This window comes from Zalophus californianus, chromosome X (assembly GCF_009762305.2).
Source record: "Zalophus californianus isolate mZalCal1 chromosome X, mZalCal1.pri.v2, whole genome shotgun sequence".
Taxonomy (NCBI): domain Eukaryota; kingdom Metazoa; phylum Chordata; class Mammalia; order Carnivora; family Otariidae; genus Zalophus; species Zalophus californianus.
Window position 1 is genome coordinate 41,634,554 of NC_045612.1, and position 17,698 is coordinate 41,652,251.

Below are 17,698 nucleotides of genomic sequence, written 5' to 3' on the forward strand. Positions count from 1 at the left end.
TTGGTTTCTTCTGAGGGCTCGCTCCTTGGCTTGCAGATGGCCGCCTCCTCGCTGTGTCCTTACAGGATCTTTCTTCTCTGTGTATGCATTCCTGGTGTGTCTTCGTATGTCCGAATCATCTCTTCTTTTCTAGGACGCCAGTCAGATTGGGTTAGGACCCACCGTATGATCTCATTGGACTTTAATTACCTTCTAAAAGGTCCTGTCACCAAATACAGTCAAGTTTTGAGATAATGAGGCCTAGGGATTCCACATATGAATTTGGGGGTCTATAATTCAGTCCATTAGGGGTAAATCTCCATGACCTTTGATTTGGCAATGGATTCTTAGATGGGACAATAAAAGCGTGAGGAAAAAAAGGAAAAACAGATAAATTGGACTTTGCCAAGCTAAAAACCTTTTTGTGTCAAAGGGCATTAACAAGAAAGCAAAAACAACCTACAGAATGGGATAAAAGTTTTGTGGCAAGCACGTATCTAATAATGTATCCAGAATGCATAAAAAACACAACCCAACAACAAGTAGACAATCCAGTTTAAAAGTGGACATAGGATGTGAATACAAACATCTCCAGAAAAGATATACAAATATGCAGTAAGGACAGGAAAGTCAGCTCAACATCATTAGTCATTGGGGAAATGCAAACAAAACCCCCATGCGATGCCACAGCATACTCACAAGGGTGGGTGTAATAGAATTCTTTTTAAATGAAAAATAAAACATATTGAGCAGAATGTGGAGAATTTGGGAATCCTTGTGCATTACTGGTGGGTATGTAAAGTGAATGCCGTCACTGTGGAAAAGAGTTTGACAGTTCCTCAAACAGTTAAACGCAGAGTTACCGTATGACTGACTCAGCAATTCCACCCTCCAGATTGAAAGCATTTATTCAAACAAAAACTTGTATACAGATGTTCATAGCAGTCCTATCCACCATATCCAAAAGGTGGAAACATCCCAAGTGTCCATCAACTGATGGATGGACAAACAAAAGTGGTATGTCCATACAGTGGAATATCATGCAGCCATAAAGAGGAATGAAGTACTGATACATGCAACACGATGGATGAACCTCAAAACCATTATGCTAAGTGAGAGAGGCCAGACACAGAAGGTCACATATTGTATGATTTCATTTGTATCAAATATAGGTAATATAGAATAAATGTAGAATAGGTAAATTCATAGAGAAAGAGAGCAGATAAGTGGTTTCCAGAACCTGGAGTCACGGATGGTGAAATGGGGGAGAACTAATTAATGGGTATGGGGTTTCCTTTTGGAGTGATGGTGTATTTTGGGACTAGACAGAGGGGATACCTGGAGAGCACTATGAACGGACTAAAGGCCACTGACGTGTGCCCTCTAAAATGGTGAATCTTATCACAACAACAACAACAATAATAATAAACAGAATAAAGGTGCTGATTGGCTTTACACTTTTACAAATAGACTGTGAATTAACTTCATCTGCTAAAATGCATCATTTAGGAAACCTTTATATTCTTAATAGTGGGGCTCAAATTATAGTAATACTTGGGAATCCCACCACATTTTAAAAGGAAGCCCCGGCAATCTTGGGGGAGCTAATGAATATAAAATAGAGGACAGGGAGGTTTTCCTTGCCTTACACATTGGAAGTATTGCCTTGCCTCAATTCCCCATGGCCATGGCACCCATTGTCCTAAAGTATCCTACAGTGGGCATAGGCACTCAGACACAATGGCTAATAAAGTTACATTCAGTCTTTGCCATTTATAAATGGGCTTGACAAAATGGGACCCAATGGACTGTCCCCACTGAAAACATTGATTATGGGCTAAGGAAAAATAAAACAGGGCCTATAAAGATTGAAATCCATTATGTGAGTTCTATGTGGACAAGGAATGATTTTCCCCACTGCTTCTGCATTTGACCTTCTCCAGTTTTGCCTGTTCTTAGACGAGGAAAGAATGAATGATGCCTCAGGGTGGATTACCACAGCCTTGGTACCTCAGGGGCTGGTCTCACACATTAAGGCCCCCATGCCCAGTGTTCTTGAAATTATGGACTCCATCCAATTAGCAACTGGTAAAGGCTTTGCTATTATAAACTTGGCTAACGTGTTCTGTTCAGTGCCTGTATGTCAACAGCGCCTCAGTTACAGTGTGCCTTCTCTTCTGATAGGACACAATACACATTTACCTGGCTATACACGGGGTACCTCAAGGGCCCTGCCATCGTACACAATCTTTGCAGGCAAGGTGGTAACTGCATCCACATTTGTCTAGGATCGCAGGTATGACATTACATGGATGACCCCTTCCTCCAAGGATAGGCGTTTGAAACCCTCAGGACATGGAAATACTCACAAAGGGGCTTACAAAAGGGGGACAGGCAATTGTCCCACACAGAGGGCAAGACCATGCCACCTTGGTAAATTCCTGAAAATTATTTGCTAAACCAAGGGCTGCTTCATCACTGACACTGTCAAGAACCAGCTATTGACCCTCTTGGCACTCACAACGCTAAAACAAACCCAGCATCTTTTAGGCCTTTGGTGGGTCCAGTGGGAAATTCTTCATTTGCCAGTGTTAGGTGAGCCCATTGATGCTGCTATTTAAAAACTGGCCTGCCTTGAAAGGGCCCCCTACAACAAAAGGCTCTAGAATCTGTCCAAATTACAAAACAGCAGGCACTCCTGTTAGGGCCTACCAGAGAGTCCTTCAGTGTAGATGCTTTAGCAACCTCCTCTCATGCCTCCTGGGGTCTCAGGACCTCCCGTGATCACCATAAGTTGCTAATGGGACTCTGGTATAAGAAACAGCCCTCCTCGGCCCCATGACATAAGACATGAGAGCAGCAATTGCTGGCTGCCTACTGAACTCTCCTGGATTTAGAAGTGCTCATGGGCCCCAGGCCTGTGACACTCAGTAGCCAGTTGCCCATTAGGCCTTGGCTTAGGTAGCAGCACCCCCGCAAGTTTAGGAAAGCCACCAAGGCAAGGCCTCCTTGCTACAGATGGAAGCAAACCTGGGCCCCCTAGTATATCCCACTTGCAGGAGGGCTTGGCCTTCTCCATTGTCACTCCTTTGCCAGATGCCGTGGTACTGGAGGATGACATCCCTCTCTCAGACCCCTTGGCTACCACAGGAGCCCCTTGGGATCACCTGAGTGAAGAGTAATGGGTGTTCCTCCACTTTATGACTGCAATTGTCACCATCACTCTGGTCACCTGTGATGGAGCTCTCAGCCCTTAACCAGGACATCTCTAATATAAGATGGGACCCAAGGATCAGCACAACTGACTGAACCTCAGGCAGTTACCTTAGCACTGGATGTGCTGGCCAACAGTCAGCCCAATCTGCACATTTTTAAAGACTATCAGGTCACTGGCATTGGTCTGGCTGTCTGATAGGGCCAGTGGCAGCAACGACAATTCCTTGTCCAATATTGTCCCGTTTGGGATAAAGAACTCCGGGAATCTCTTGCCCCACAGGCTCCCAAAATATAAAGCAAGGTGACGCGTAACTCTACATATATGAAAGCCACAATACAAGGCCTCGCCTAAGACACGCCTTATCTGCTTGGGAGTTCCAGAGGTTATTGGTAGTGACCGAGGCATTCATTTCACTTTTCAGGATACACAATGCGGAGCTCATGAACAAGCATCCAAGGGACCGTTCCCTTCCCTATCTGGCCTCAGGCTGCAGGACTCATAGAGTGCCACAGTGGCTTAACTTCCATGACTTCAAATTCAATGAAATAGAAGTGGCCCATTTTGGTCATCAGTCACACGTCAGGGATGAATTGTAACAAAGTGTCAACTCCATTCTTTGGTGTTTGACTGCTGAGGGCTTTTAAACCTCAGGCCTCCCTCAACCCCAGTGCCCCACATATGGGCAAGCTCATAAAAACACCCATGTGTTCTCTCCCTTGGTGCCGTTGGATGGGTGGGGTTCAAACTACACAAGCCCCTGCCAGCACATGGAAACTCTCATGTTGCCCCCATCCACCAACCACAAAATAAACTCCCAAACCAGTCTCTTTTCCTGTCCCTCTCAAGCCTGTTTTTGGAGCTGCCTGGGAAGCCTGCCCTGCTCTCCCCCCCTCCCCCGCCCTCCCGCCCCCACGCCTGACAAAAGCCACATTATGTAAGTAAGTAATACACTTTTCATATTCTCTTGGTGGTATGTGTGGTGCTACCAGTCTTGACATTTGAACCAAATTTTGGGTAGGGGTCCATATTGTCTCAAGAGTGGCTGCAACAGTTCTTCTCATGCTTATTCTAGTAGCACACTTGTGGAAGGTGTGCTTCCTATCCCGGAAACTTCAGTGTTTGTCAGATCCAAAGAGAGTGTGAGTCCAGTAAGGGACATAGCTCATGCTCTATTGATCTTGAAGTTACAACTAGTACCCGGTCTTGCTTCTGTGCCCAGTGACAACAGCAAACGGGATTAGTAAAACAAAACAAAACAACAGCTGTTGATTGCTTCTTAGTCTTAAGAATCTTTACACATGAGGTCTTGGCTAAGTGGGGCTGAATACAACAGAAAGTCTTGGACTCTTGACTGAGAAATTGTTCTAGGAAGCTTGTTCTTTCGATGTCTGCCATGCTGCCGTTACAAAATGCCATAGACTGGGTGGCTTACAAAACAGACACTTATTTTGCATGGTTCTGGTACTTCTGGCAAGTCCAAGGTCGGGGGGGGGGGGCGGTGCTAGCTGATCAGGTTCTTCGTGAGAGCCCTCATCCTGGCCTGCAGAAGGCTGCCTTCTTTCTGTGTCTTCACAAAAGGGGACGGGGGTGAGGGTGGGGTGGGGAGATGGGGAGTAAGCTCTCTAATCTCTTCTGATAAAGGCACTAATCCCAATTTGTGGAACTCACCGTCATGGACTCATCAAAGCCTAATTAACTACCAAAGACCCCATATCCAAATACCATCACACTGCAGGTAAGGGCTTCAGTGTATGGAACTGGGCGGGGCACACAATTCAGTCCATAGTATGTGCTTAGCCCAGTCCTTTCTTTAAAAGAAGTAGCTCTCTTTCTTGATTCATTCTTTGGAGGCTTGAAGTGAATTGGGGCACATTCATGAATCACCTTCCACCTCCTATTTTAAAACTTCTTCCATGCTCTGTTCTCCCTGCATCCAATTCAACTTTGTATGTTCCTTCTCTAAGGAGCTTGAGTACATTTAAACATCCCAATTCTCTTTCTCTCTTATGGGAGGTCTTTCACCATTGCTGATATTTCATCTGCACACCTTGTTTTTTTCTTAAGTAACTGTGTCTCTACTGGCATGAACCACCCTGAGGTAGAAATTGGGGAAGAAAACACAGTTTGCATACCCAAGGGTGCCACCATACAGGGACACTATTGTTTTGCTTGCAATCATAGGATTAAGAGGAAGGTACTTGTGTGGGATTAAGGGGTAACCCAGGATACTAAAGCCTTGAGGGAGACCGGAGGCTTTGATCACTCATTGGACGACAAGCATGTCAATCATTGCTTCTCAGAAAATGAGCTTAGAGCTCATGGTGGAGAAGTGGCCCTTTGTTAACCCTTCCAAGTTCCACCTCCCATCACCAGCCCAACCGAATCTTTCCTGCCTTGTCCACTGCCACCTCAGGCGCAGTCTTGGTTGGCCGCTCCTTGGGCTGCCCCTCTGCTCTTCCTGTCGTGGGGTTTCCCGTCGCAGGGCTTCCACGGGCACCTTCATAGACTGTTGTACCCTCTGAAGCCATCTTCTCTGCCACCCCCACCGCCTCCCGACGGGCCCTGCGGCCAACAGCCTCCCCTCAGGGGCAGTCACTTCAGCGGCCGCCATCTTCACGGCAGTTGTCACTGCAGCCTGATCAAAGCTCCAGTTGAGGCACTGACAGGCGAGCCCCTCCTGCCATGTCTGCCACAGAGGAGCAAAGTCTGATTCCAGGTGGCCAGGACCCCAGACCCCTTGGGGTCCCGGTGTCCTCTTCAGAAGGGGTGGATGGAGTCAAGGAGGGCGCAGCCTTCCTGGCTTCTGAAGGGGTTTCCAGAGCCCTTCCTGAGGAGGAGGGTGGGCAGGATGCTGTCCAGGCCACAGAAAAGAGCTGGGATGTAAAGCTGCTAGAAGAGGAGGAGGAGGGGGAGGGGGAGGGGGAGGGGGAGGAGGAGGAGGAGGAGGAGGAGGAGGGGGTAGAGGACGAGGAAGAGGAGGGAGAAGAGGAGGAAGAAGAGAAGGAAGAGGAGTTCCAGTTTGAGTTTGGGGACCAGGACGACCATGAGTACCAGTCACCAGAGTTCGAGTTTGAGTTTGGGAACCAGGACGAGTCTGAGTATGAGTCGGAAGAGGAGGACGAAAACGAGGAAGAGAATGAGGAGGAAGAGACTGAAGAGGAGGAAGACAATGGCCAAGAGCCCGCAGAAGTCCCAGAAGTTGCCGTGGGTGCTCCTGAGACCCCCATGGCGTGGTTTCGTTCCCTCTTCAGGTTTCTGGTCCGTTCCCTTCTACACCGTATCCATGATAACGACCATGTCCTGGTCTGGCCCCACGCAGGCCGCGTGGTGGTCAGGCGCCACTCCTGGGAGCCTGAGGACCCTGGAGAGGGACCAGCGCCTCCAGAGGTGGAAGACCCAGGAGAAGAACCAGCACCCCAGGATCGGGAGCACCCGAGAGAGGAAGCAGCGGTCTGGGTGGGCAAGTACCAGGCAGAGGGCACCCCGCCCTGGGGGCCACAGGAACCAACAGAGGAGGCTGCCTCCCAAAAGGCAGAGGAACCTACAGCAGAGGCCCAGGTCAAAGAGGGCGAGGCTCGGGGTGATGCCTTCGAGTCCTGGGAGGCTGGGGCCTGTGCCCCCGACAAGGTCCAGGTTGGCGAGTGGCCGTCAAGTCCTCAGGCCCTTGCAGCCCCTGTTGGGGCACCCAGCTCAAAGGCAGGCAGTGCTCAGCACTTGCCTTTAGCGGTTAAGCTGCGGGTCAAAGCTCTCAAAAACCTCCAGGCCCAATATGCACAAGTAGAAGCTCAATTCTACAGAGATTTTCACGATCTAGAGAAAAAGTATGCCACCTTCTACCAACCTTTGTTTGATAAGAGATCTGAGATCGTCAATGCAATCCATGAGCCCACAGAAGGTGAGTGTCAGTGGCAAGTAGGTGTCCAGGAAGGCATGTGGGAGGAAATGGAAAGAGAGCCTGTGGGAAAAGAGCAAACAAACGGCATACCTCACTTTTGGTTGACGGCTTTTAAAAATGTGAAGATCCTTGGGAGGATGATCCAAAAAAATGATGAACTTGTACTAGAGCACTTGAAAGATGTAAAAATCAAATTTCCAGGGTTCGAGGAACCAATGAGCTTCACCATAGAATTTATCTTCAAGTCAAACGAATACTTTTTCAACGAAGTCCTGACAAAAACATACCAAATGCGATCAGACCCAGATGATTCTGATCCCTTCTTCTCCAAAGGGCCAGAAATTATCAGCAGCACAGGGTGTGAGATCTACTGGAAAGAGGGGGAAAATGTCACCGTGAAAATGAGCAAGCTGCAGAAACGTGAGGGTCGCAGAAGTATCGTATCCACCACTAGGAAGATGCCCAGCTATTCTTTCTTCACCTACTTCTATCCTCCTGATTCTCCTGAGGGCAGAGTACTCGATGTCGCCACCGATTATAAATTGGGCTATTTTTTCCGTGAAGTTCTGGTCCCGAAGTCCATATTATTCTTCACCAATGAAGCCAGTGAATATAAGTATGAAAGCTCTGATGATGAGGCCCGAGAAGCTGGAGGTGAGGAAAAGAAAGTAGAAGTGATCAGAAATGAAGAACCTGAAAAAGGGCCCAAAAAAGATCTGGACCCAGAAGAGAGCAGTTCCTGAGAACCCAGGTATCTGTGTGTAGCTTTGTGTATCATCCAGCCATGCCTGACGTAAAATCAATTATGCTTCTAAATTTTCTAAATGAAGTAAAGAACAAAATCAATGTCAAAAATTTAGTTCTGTGAGCCAGTTTAATGTTAATTTTGTATATTGGTATAGAATGCAGCATATTCCGAAATGCACTTCATTCACAGTTTCAAGTCCTTTCAGTTGTAGCTGTAAGTCTTCAACAGGTGGGAAATGTGTCAGCCCTGGTAGCAGAGACCAATATTTGTTTAGAACAGTTACCAGAACACAGGGCTAAAGGAACGTAAATGAACACTAGCTGGGCTTTCATCATATAGCCACAGAAATATGGTCTCTTATACTAAGTAGGAGAGAATTCCTTTGAGAATGTGACTAACACAGGCATGGTAAGAATTTTATTTAGGACCACATTCAATGACTGATGCCTAACCGTTTGTTCAGTTGTAAATGGGTATATTTCAGGGGGCAGTGAAAAGAAAAAAAACAATAGTCATGGTAAGATTATTGTTTATCACTGGATTGGTAATTAACTCCATCTAGTATCCAACATATTCTGTCCTTTTCTTTAACTTTCTTCTTTTACAGATATTGGAACCTGGGGTCTGGGAGGTAAAGGAGTATTGTTTATGCATAGAGCACAGACTATTAAAATCAAAGCAGTACCTAAATACCAGGATGTTGCCTCACAATGAAACAAACTAACCTTTTTGGTTTGACAAATAGCCATTGAGTTTGGTGTGTCACAGAATTGAGGACATCAGATTATGTAAAAGCACCCTTTTACCCAGGGGTCTGGGTTACAAGAGGGATGCATGATTTCTCCTTTTAGCTGAAACATAGATCGGATTGCCTATTCTTAGGCTTAGAAAGTCACTGTTGCATTTTAATCCAGTTGAATTGTTAATTGTCTCTTATTTCATCTACAGTTCAGAGGCATAGAAAGACATGAACGAAGAAAGCCACAATGAATTTTCTCTTCGAGGAATGGAAATTTTCTGATATTTATTTGTCTTTCAAAATTTTATCACCACTGGTTTTGTTCCAATTTCATCATATATTTGAGAGATATGACAGCATTTTGAAGTTGAAAATAAAAGTTTGTTTAAAATGAATAAGCTGCAGATTTTTTAGATATATTACAATGACTTAAATCTATCTTTGTATCTTTTTGTTTTGGCCCACCTATTATTGAAAGGAATCACTTTCAACCATTTGGTGAACCTGTTTTAGGTTCTTTTTTAAAAAAATTATTCATTTATTTGACAGAGAGAGAGAGACAGTGAGAGAGGGAACACAAGCAGGGGGAGTGGGAGAGGGAGAAGCAGGCTTCCGACGGAGCAGGGAGCCCGATGTGGGGCTCGATCCCAGGACCCTGGGATCATGACCTGAGCCGAAGGCAGACACTTAACGACTGAACCACCCAGGCACCCCTGTTTTAGGTTCTTTTATGCATCCTCCAATTAATTAAAAACTTTTAAACAATTTATATAAAGAAGGATGAAGTTGTCCCTACTGCATTCTTTTGAAGTACCTGACGAATGACCTAGCTTACCTGGAGACCAGATGGTGCTGGTTTGTACTGGGCTGATATGGACCAGCAGCATCAGCATCACCTGGGAACTTGTTAGAAATGCAAATCCTCGGGCCTCCCTCCATACCTTCTGAATTGGTAATTCTGGTGCTGGGCCAGCAGTCATAGTTTAGAAGTCCCCCCCAGGTGATTCTGAATCTCAATAAAGTTTGAGAACCATTCATTTCAAGCAAGGAATGAGGGGAAACCAAGCTTCATCTTTGGTAGGAGCCGCATTGATTCAGTGATGCGTCACTGTTTCAGGTAGACAGTAAGGTCTGAGCTGGGCATGAGAATGGAATTCTCCAGGGCTTGGGACACAGAGAAAGACCTCCTAGAAGGACAAACTTTGGGTAGTAGCAGGGCAAAATAATGGATAAGGGAACAAGCTCATTCCAGAAGAAACAAACCCTGACACAATGTATAGGAGTTTTCAAACCATGCAAAACAAACATACATTGATTACGGTTACATATATATATGTAATAAAAAGTAAGCTTTGGAAATGCATGCATATGTAGCATGCAGAAAGGCCTATAATGCAATGATAAAGAGCTTTTTTAGGATAATCGTTATGTCTTATGTAGAGGGATAGTGGAGAATTCAATTGGGGAGGGGCTGTCTTAATTTTCTACTTCTGTCATAACAAATTACACAGAGTAGGTGGCTTAAAACAGAACTTCATACCCTCACACTCTGGGGGCTGGTTCTGGCAGTTGTCTAGTTCTGGAGTTCTGATTTCAGGTGAAATCAGGTTGAGGATACAGCCACGTTTCCTTTGAAGGTCCAGGAGAGAATATTCCTTGCCTCTTCCAGATTCTGGTGACTCCTGAAATTCCTTCACTTGTGGCAGCATAACTCCAATATGTGCCTCCATTTTCATATGACCTTCCCTGTGTTTCTGTGACGCAATTCTCCCTCTCCTTTCTCTTACGCTCACATTTGTCATTGGGTTTAGGCTCACTCTAAATCCAGGATGATTTCATCTTGTGTCCCTTAGTCTAGTTACATTTGCAAAACCCGGTTTCTAAATAAAGTCAGATTTACGGGGACCAGATATTAGGACTTGGAAAGTTCTTTTTGGAAGATGTAGTTTAACATACTACAGGTACACAATGGGCTTCAGTTGTATTTGTAATGTTGTATTTCTTGAGTAGGGTGTTGGGTAAATGGATGTAGTAGTGTCTATACCATAGACCGCGTAGGTCTGAAATATTTCCTAATAAAAATGACAATGAATTAAGGGGAAAGGGAGAAAATGGGCCTAAAATCTGGAAGCTGTTTAAGGAAAATGAAGTCTTAGTAGAGGACCAGAGGAAGGCCAGAAGTTTGATGGTAGAAGATCCTGTTTCTACATTTAGGTTAGGCTGCCTAGGTGCTTGTATTTGGCATCAATACCTCTTTCTTTCATATTCTGTGGTGGCACTCTCATGTTCTAACTAATATTAAAATTATATATGTGTGTCTATATGTGTGTGTGTGTGTGTGTGTGTGTGTGTGTGTGTGTGTGTGTGTGTGTGTCTACTGCTCCATCCCTTTGGACACTGTACGGATTGTGAGATTCTGAATAATTGCAACCTTAGAAGTTTAATTTATCCTTCCTTCCCAGATATCAAGCACTCTGTTCTCTCCCTTCTTAGGTGCTCAATTAATGTTTACAAAGTGAAATAAATGTAACGCATCCTAGACTTTTTCTTTTCACCAACATTGGCATTTTAAAGATTTTATTTGAGAGAGAGGGAAATCACAGAGGGAGAGTGAGAAGGAAAAGCAGACTCCAGCTGAGCAGAGAGCCCAACGTGGAGCTCGATCCCAGGACCCTGAGATCATGAGCTGAGCCATAGGCAGATGCTTCACTAATTAAACCACCCAGGTGCCCCACCAGGGTTGGCATTTTAAAATGTATTATCACAGGGATGCCTGGGTGGTTCTGTCAGTTAAGCATCTGACTCAATTTCAGCTCAGGTTTTTTATGATCTCAGGGTTGTGAGATCAAGTCCTGCATCGGCCTCTGCACTTGGCAAGGAGTCTGCTTGGGACTCTTTCTCTCACTCTGCCCTTTCCTCCTTCTCTCTAAAATAAGTAAATAAGTCTTTAAAAAATAAATAAAATGTATTATCACATAGTAATTCTTATATGAGCAGAACTACATAGTGAGACAAGGGTCAGGGCTCTTCATCAGCATTATTTAAATGGAAAGGACAGGGCAAATCGAGAACCGTCCATGAGTGTGATTTGAAGACCCTCAGTTTGTGTCTGATTAGTTAATTCATGCTGTACCAGTTATTAAATACAGCATTTTTCTTAGACCCTATCAAGAGAGGCCCATCTCCTGAACTTCATGCTTTGAAGACTCTCTTTGGTTCTTTTCCTGATATGTTCTTCCCACAGGGCCAAAAGCCCAGTCTTGGGGCCAAAGGAATATATGTGCATTCTGTGTCCTAGCCCTCCTTGATTTCATCCTCGAGATACCTGGGACACCTGAACTCTTCATCCAAATGGACCCAAGCCTGCTTCCAGCACCACCGTGCCCTTCACTGGGGCTGTTTGAGGACTAACTGCACTGTTGGAGTATGTACTTCTATGGAGAGGGGGCGTGGCTGTACATGAGGAACAGTTAATGAGTTGCTGGGTTCTCCACATACACACAGATGAGTCCTCAAAGGTGGGGGTAAAACTCAAGGTGGGAAGAGAAGGCAGACTGGCTAATGCCTGAGGCAGGCCTAGTCTAGAGCAATGGGCCTGGAGGGTTGGTGGTAGTCTTCCCACACTGAAGGCTCAAAAGGTAGAGCAGTCTATGGATTCAAAACCCAAACCGGACCTTTCAGGCCGTTATGAAGTTATATTTGGCAAGCCATATTTTGACAAATTATTGGTTAACTTAAACATTTCAAATAATTAGGAATATGGCATGTAGAACCCCATTTGAAGTTTTGCCCACAACTTTGCAAATTTTATAAATGTTATAGGTGGTTCATGTGAAACATTTGGTTTATTTTTTAATTTTTTTTTTAATTTTTATTACGTTATGTTAGTCACCATATGTTACATCATTTGTTTTTGATGTAGTGTTCCATGATTCATTTTTTTCACGTAACACCCAGTGCTCCATGCAGTACATGCCCTCCTTAATACCCATCACTGGGCTAACCCATCCCCCCACCCCCCTCCCCTCTAAAACCCTCAGTTTGTTTTTCAGAGTCCATAGTCTCTCATGGATCATCTCCCCCTCCGTTTTCCCCCCCATTCATTTTTCCCTTCCTTCTCCTGATGCCCTCCATTCTATTCCTTGGTGTTCCACAAATAAGTGAAACCATATGATAATTGACTTTCTCTGCTTGACTTATTTCACTTAACATAATCTCCTCCAGTCCCATCCATATTGATGTAAAAGTTGGGTATTCATCCTTTCTGATGGCTGAGTAATATTCCATTGTATATATGGACCACATCTTCTTTATCCATTCATCTGTTGAAGGGCGTCTCGGCTCTTTCCACAGTTTGGCTATTGCAGACATTGCTGCTATGAACACTGGGGTGCAACATTTGGTTTACTTTTACCTCATGAGCCATCAGGTCCTCTCTCTGGTGTTTTGTGCTGCTTCAAATGACTAGGTCAGAGGAAACAGATGGGGTCCCGGTTGTGCACTTGTCCCACTACCCCTGTCCTAATTGTGGTGTTTTTAATTTGAGTTCCCTTAAAATACAGGGAAGTATGACAAATACTTAAAACATACAGCTCAAGGAATGGGCCCTACCCATTCTTAACAAATGGACTGCATGTGTTCTCTGCTGCCGTTTGGTGGCTGTCACTGGCATCTAATAGACGTTGTAATGTATTCCACTGATGGAATGCCAACCCTATGTGAGCGGGAGATTCTAGCCACATAATGATAGTTCTTGAGTCCAAGATCCTCCACGTTTTTGAATAATTGGGACCCTTACACCCAGACAATGCATTGCTATTCATGGTGAAGGAGATCTAAGAGTGCACTAATGGACATGGCATTCAGTGGCCACTTCATGAGCCTTTTCATGCTCATGCTTTTGGCATTTTGATGTGGAATGGGCTTTTAAAGAGGTGACTAATAAAGATTGCCAGAAGTTCCATTTCTGGCATGATAGCTTGAGGAGCTCTATGAATCTGCTCCCCAATGAAACTGAAAAAGATTTTTTTTTTAAAAATTCAAACTAAATTATCTATAGATGGTCCTGAGGGCATATAGCATGTAAAGAAACATTTATTCAGGAATATCTAGGAAAATTTAGTAAGGACGGTGTGAGTCTGGTATTTGAGCAAAGACCTATACCCTCCCTTCCCCTGCTAAGCCAGCAAGACAGAAACTCCACTCCAGATTGGTACAATCAAGAAAACAGGGTCCCTTCTCCCCACGAGGCACCCAGAGTGATCTTTCCAGAAAAGGCAGAGCATCAGTGTTTCTCAAATTTTCCCAAGCTACCTGTTGCTGAGTCTAAGTCTAGGCAAGTACAGTCCAGACATGGAGGCTCCCATCTTCCGTGCAGTCTGCACTCATAGGATTACCTTGGATGCAGCACTGCTGAAAATATTGGGACCCCAATTTGGTAAGAGATTCCATCTTGGGTAAGGTAAGCCAAGATGACCGGAAACTACTGTCCCCTTCCACTGAAGGCCCAGATCCTAAAGCACGAGTGTCACTCGTTTAAAAGTTCACCATTCCCAGCTCCACACCTATAGCTCAGAGATTTTCTCCCAACAGAAGAAGCAGGCCGTTAAACAGAGGGTTCTGCCTCTCTTCCCAAGGAAAGTGAATCATTTTTGCAACAGACTATGAAGAAGTTGAAGCCTATGGCTCTCTCAGAATTAATGGAGTTTGTGGTTAAGAGAAATTAAGATGAAATTGGTAGAATTATTCAAACTAAAAGCTAACTGTAGGAAAGCTAGTTAACCAGAGAGAACCAGGGAAAGAGACAGCCAAGAAGAGCCCTACTGGGGTGAGAACAAATCTGAAACACTGACTTCAAAACTATCCCACCAAAGGAACCCAATTTTAATCAGATCAGTCTATTGAGCAATTTATACCCTGCCCAGGATTTGGTGATTACCAGCTGGTCAGGGAAAGAGACAACCAAAGGGAGCCTTGCAAAACAAAACCAACCAACCAACCAAACAAACAAACAAACAAAAAAAAAACAGTCATCCTAGGGTAATTGCAGGCATATCAAAGTCTGTGCTTGGTCCTGAGGAGGAAAATCAGAGGTTTCATGGTTTGGGGGAGGGGAAAATAGACTTTGCCAAAACAATCCAAGCAGTCATTAAACAAATAAAAAAGCAAAGAAAAATAACAAGCACCAGAGGGGGATCCAGTAGAAGAGTGGCTACAACATATTACCTCAAATGTGCAGTTTCCCACAAAATATTAAGAGACATGTAAAGAAACAGGGAAGTCTGCCCCCAGTTTTGATTTACTCCTATTCACTTCATTGGTGAGAAAGGGATGCTCCACCCTAAATAGTATGGGATGGCCAAATGCACAGTGCCTGACACCAGACAGATGAAATAAAACTGAAGTTTATTAATCAATTATACAGTTCCAAAGGAAATCACGGCAGTCCAGGCAAGGCCACATGACAGTTGTTCTTGGAAACAGAGTTAATAAGCAGGGGCTGAGGGAGGCAGGCTTTGTAGAAACAAAAGGTTGAGGTGACCCTTAATTTTATGGGAGGATGTGATTGGTTTGAATAGTTTTGCAGTCTGGCAAGGAAGTGAAAACTATTAGGCTGAGGATTGGGTGGAGTGTAGCTGGTCTGGCTCTTAGAGGAGCTAGCTAGCTACACAGGACTTCCCGCTGGCTGGGGGGCATATTGGACAACGGCATAGGAACACAGAGCTAGGCTTTTGAGGCCACATGTCAAAGGAGCGCATAAAATTTTAAGCCTTCCAATATAGGGCTATACCATGGGGAAAAAATACTGGTCAAATGGAAATACCCGGCTTTCCCTGTGGGTCCTGTTTGTGCAGAACCCAGGTCAGTAAGTGAGAAATTGTGAATGGCTGAAGATGGTTCTATTGATGCTGCAGGCTAAGCAGGAAAGACAGCTTACATTGAGCAGTGAGGACCATCACTGGAGCCTGAGGATATATTTCTGGCATCAGAGTTTTACAGGAAGCACCCATAAAAGATGAGGCCAAGTGCAAGGAAAGCTTCTTAGCAATCAAACCAAATCCAAGCACAATGTCTTGCCAGAGCAACAAGGAAATATTCAGATTTCATGAAAGCCTGCCTTCAGGAGGAGAAAATCCACTAAAGAATGAAACTGGATGGTTGACATCAATTTATCAAAACATTATAGGTAGCATAAGCACAAGAGAGAAAAAACCATTGAAACAAAGTAGAATCGGACTTGACATGGATAATAATTTGACCACATCAACACCAAGAGCAGGAGAAAAGGCTAACAGGCATCTCGAAACCTGGTGGTTATGAAACGACAAATCAGCACGTAAAGCAAAATGGAAAATAGAACATAATCCTTCCCTCTGGCAATCTCTGATGGACTATATTATTGGGTCCATATTTTCTCATGTCTTCCACTTTTTTTTTTTTTACATTGAATAACTGACACATGAGAATCAGATTCTCTAGGACAGGCTGCACAACTGAAGAGATGGTAAAACCACTTGGTATGGAACAAGTGGGTAAGACCACTTCTGGTAGTACTGAATCAACTAATGGAGCAGTTAATTCAAATCAAGCTGTTCAAGTGAGGCTATCGGAGATGGTTTAGAAGAAGCAGAAGAAACAGTTCTTTGGGATATCTCACCCTTTAAGCCCCAGTAACTCTAGATAGCAGTTATTCATCAGCTCATGCAGAAGCCACCTATGAGTCAGACTGGAAAGTATTTGACCTTTATTATGTCATGCAATATGTTCTGCTACTAACCGAAGAACAACCTAATAGGAAATCTGCTTTTCTACTGAAAAAAAGAAGCACCCCAGAATTCTGCCTACTTTTAGATGTGTATAAAACACTACATGCCCAGTAGTCTAAAAGAGCCAGGAGATGCAGTCATTTCTAAGATATCACTGATCAGATTTCGGTTGGATTAAGATGATGCCTCCAGGAATCCAATGTCTCAGATTATAAGATTGCTCTTTTTAATATTCCTAAAACAGCGATAACATCTAAATACGTTAGACTCTAAAAGGCAACTGATCAGGCACTGGCATTTCTGTGAACATTGTGTTCATTTACAAGGAACATATACAAAGGATTTATCCTTGAAAGACACCTTTCAAAAACTGTAATTGTTGACAAACCACTGCAAGCCTTTACATATCAGTTTTTTTTAATGGAATCATTATAGAAAGCTGGTTTGTAGATTAAAATCTCAATGTACTCCTAAAAGTGATTTCATTTCTGTAGAAGCTTGTAGTCTTGAATGAAGATTTTCAACCTCACATCAGAGGAAAATTTTGCTTGCATGATTTGCTGTCTCCAGATTAAATACAAATTCTTGTCAAATCAATTAAGGGAGAGAGAATACAGGGCCCTTTCCTTTTGGACTAAGGCAAAACATTGTTATTACCTTGAAATTATTCATTTTGTAGCCCATCTTGCTTTTCTGAATTGTGGCGGTCAGTGATAATCAATGGTTACAGAAAGAGACTTTATGCCAGATTGAATACATAGAGTAGGTAGGCTGAAACAAACAAGTCCTTGGAACTCATGCAACTCTGAAAATTTTATGTATGGAACATTTGTGGTTTATATAGAACTATGATTCTGCCACTAGTGCTTTTGACCTGTAGACACACAGGATTTTATAATTTAAAAAAAGATGAGATTGGACTTGTATTTCTTTGGTGTTCTAAGTGGATTTAAAACCACTTTTCTGTTACTTTAAGATTCTCATCTTAATAGAAATTGCCAATAAAAGTTGTTTTATTTTTCCTATTAGGGTTTATAACTATTTTTACATTTATTGACCTGCGTTAGATTAGAATTTCATTATGTGTTTTAGCTGAGGAAATTCATCACTATTTTAAAATGGTCAATTTTGTTTTATACTATACACTTGAATGTCATTTGCCTACTTGTTCTGCCTGCATATTGTTTATTTAAAAATTATCTCTAATTTCAGTCTATGTAAGTTTCATTTAGAAAGATGTGCATTTACAATTTGTTTCCTAAGTATTTTACTGTAAGTGAAATCTTTTGAGAAATGAAGAGACTGAGTAGGTAAGAATGTATGAATAATACTCAAAAGATTTAAACCATTTTGA

The 17,698-nt window shown here is 43.6% G+C and overlaps 1 pseudogene; it reads left to right on the top strand.

The window, feature by feature from the left end:
* The first annotated feature begins 16,037 nt into the window (after positions 1–16,037).
* On the top strand, positions 16,038–16,919 carry LOC113930191 (annotated as a pseudogene).
* The last annotated feature ends 779 nt before the right edge of the window (positions 16,920–17,698 follow it).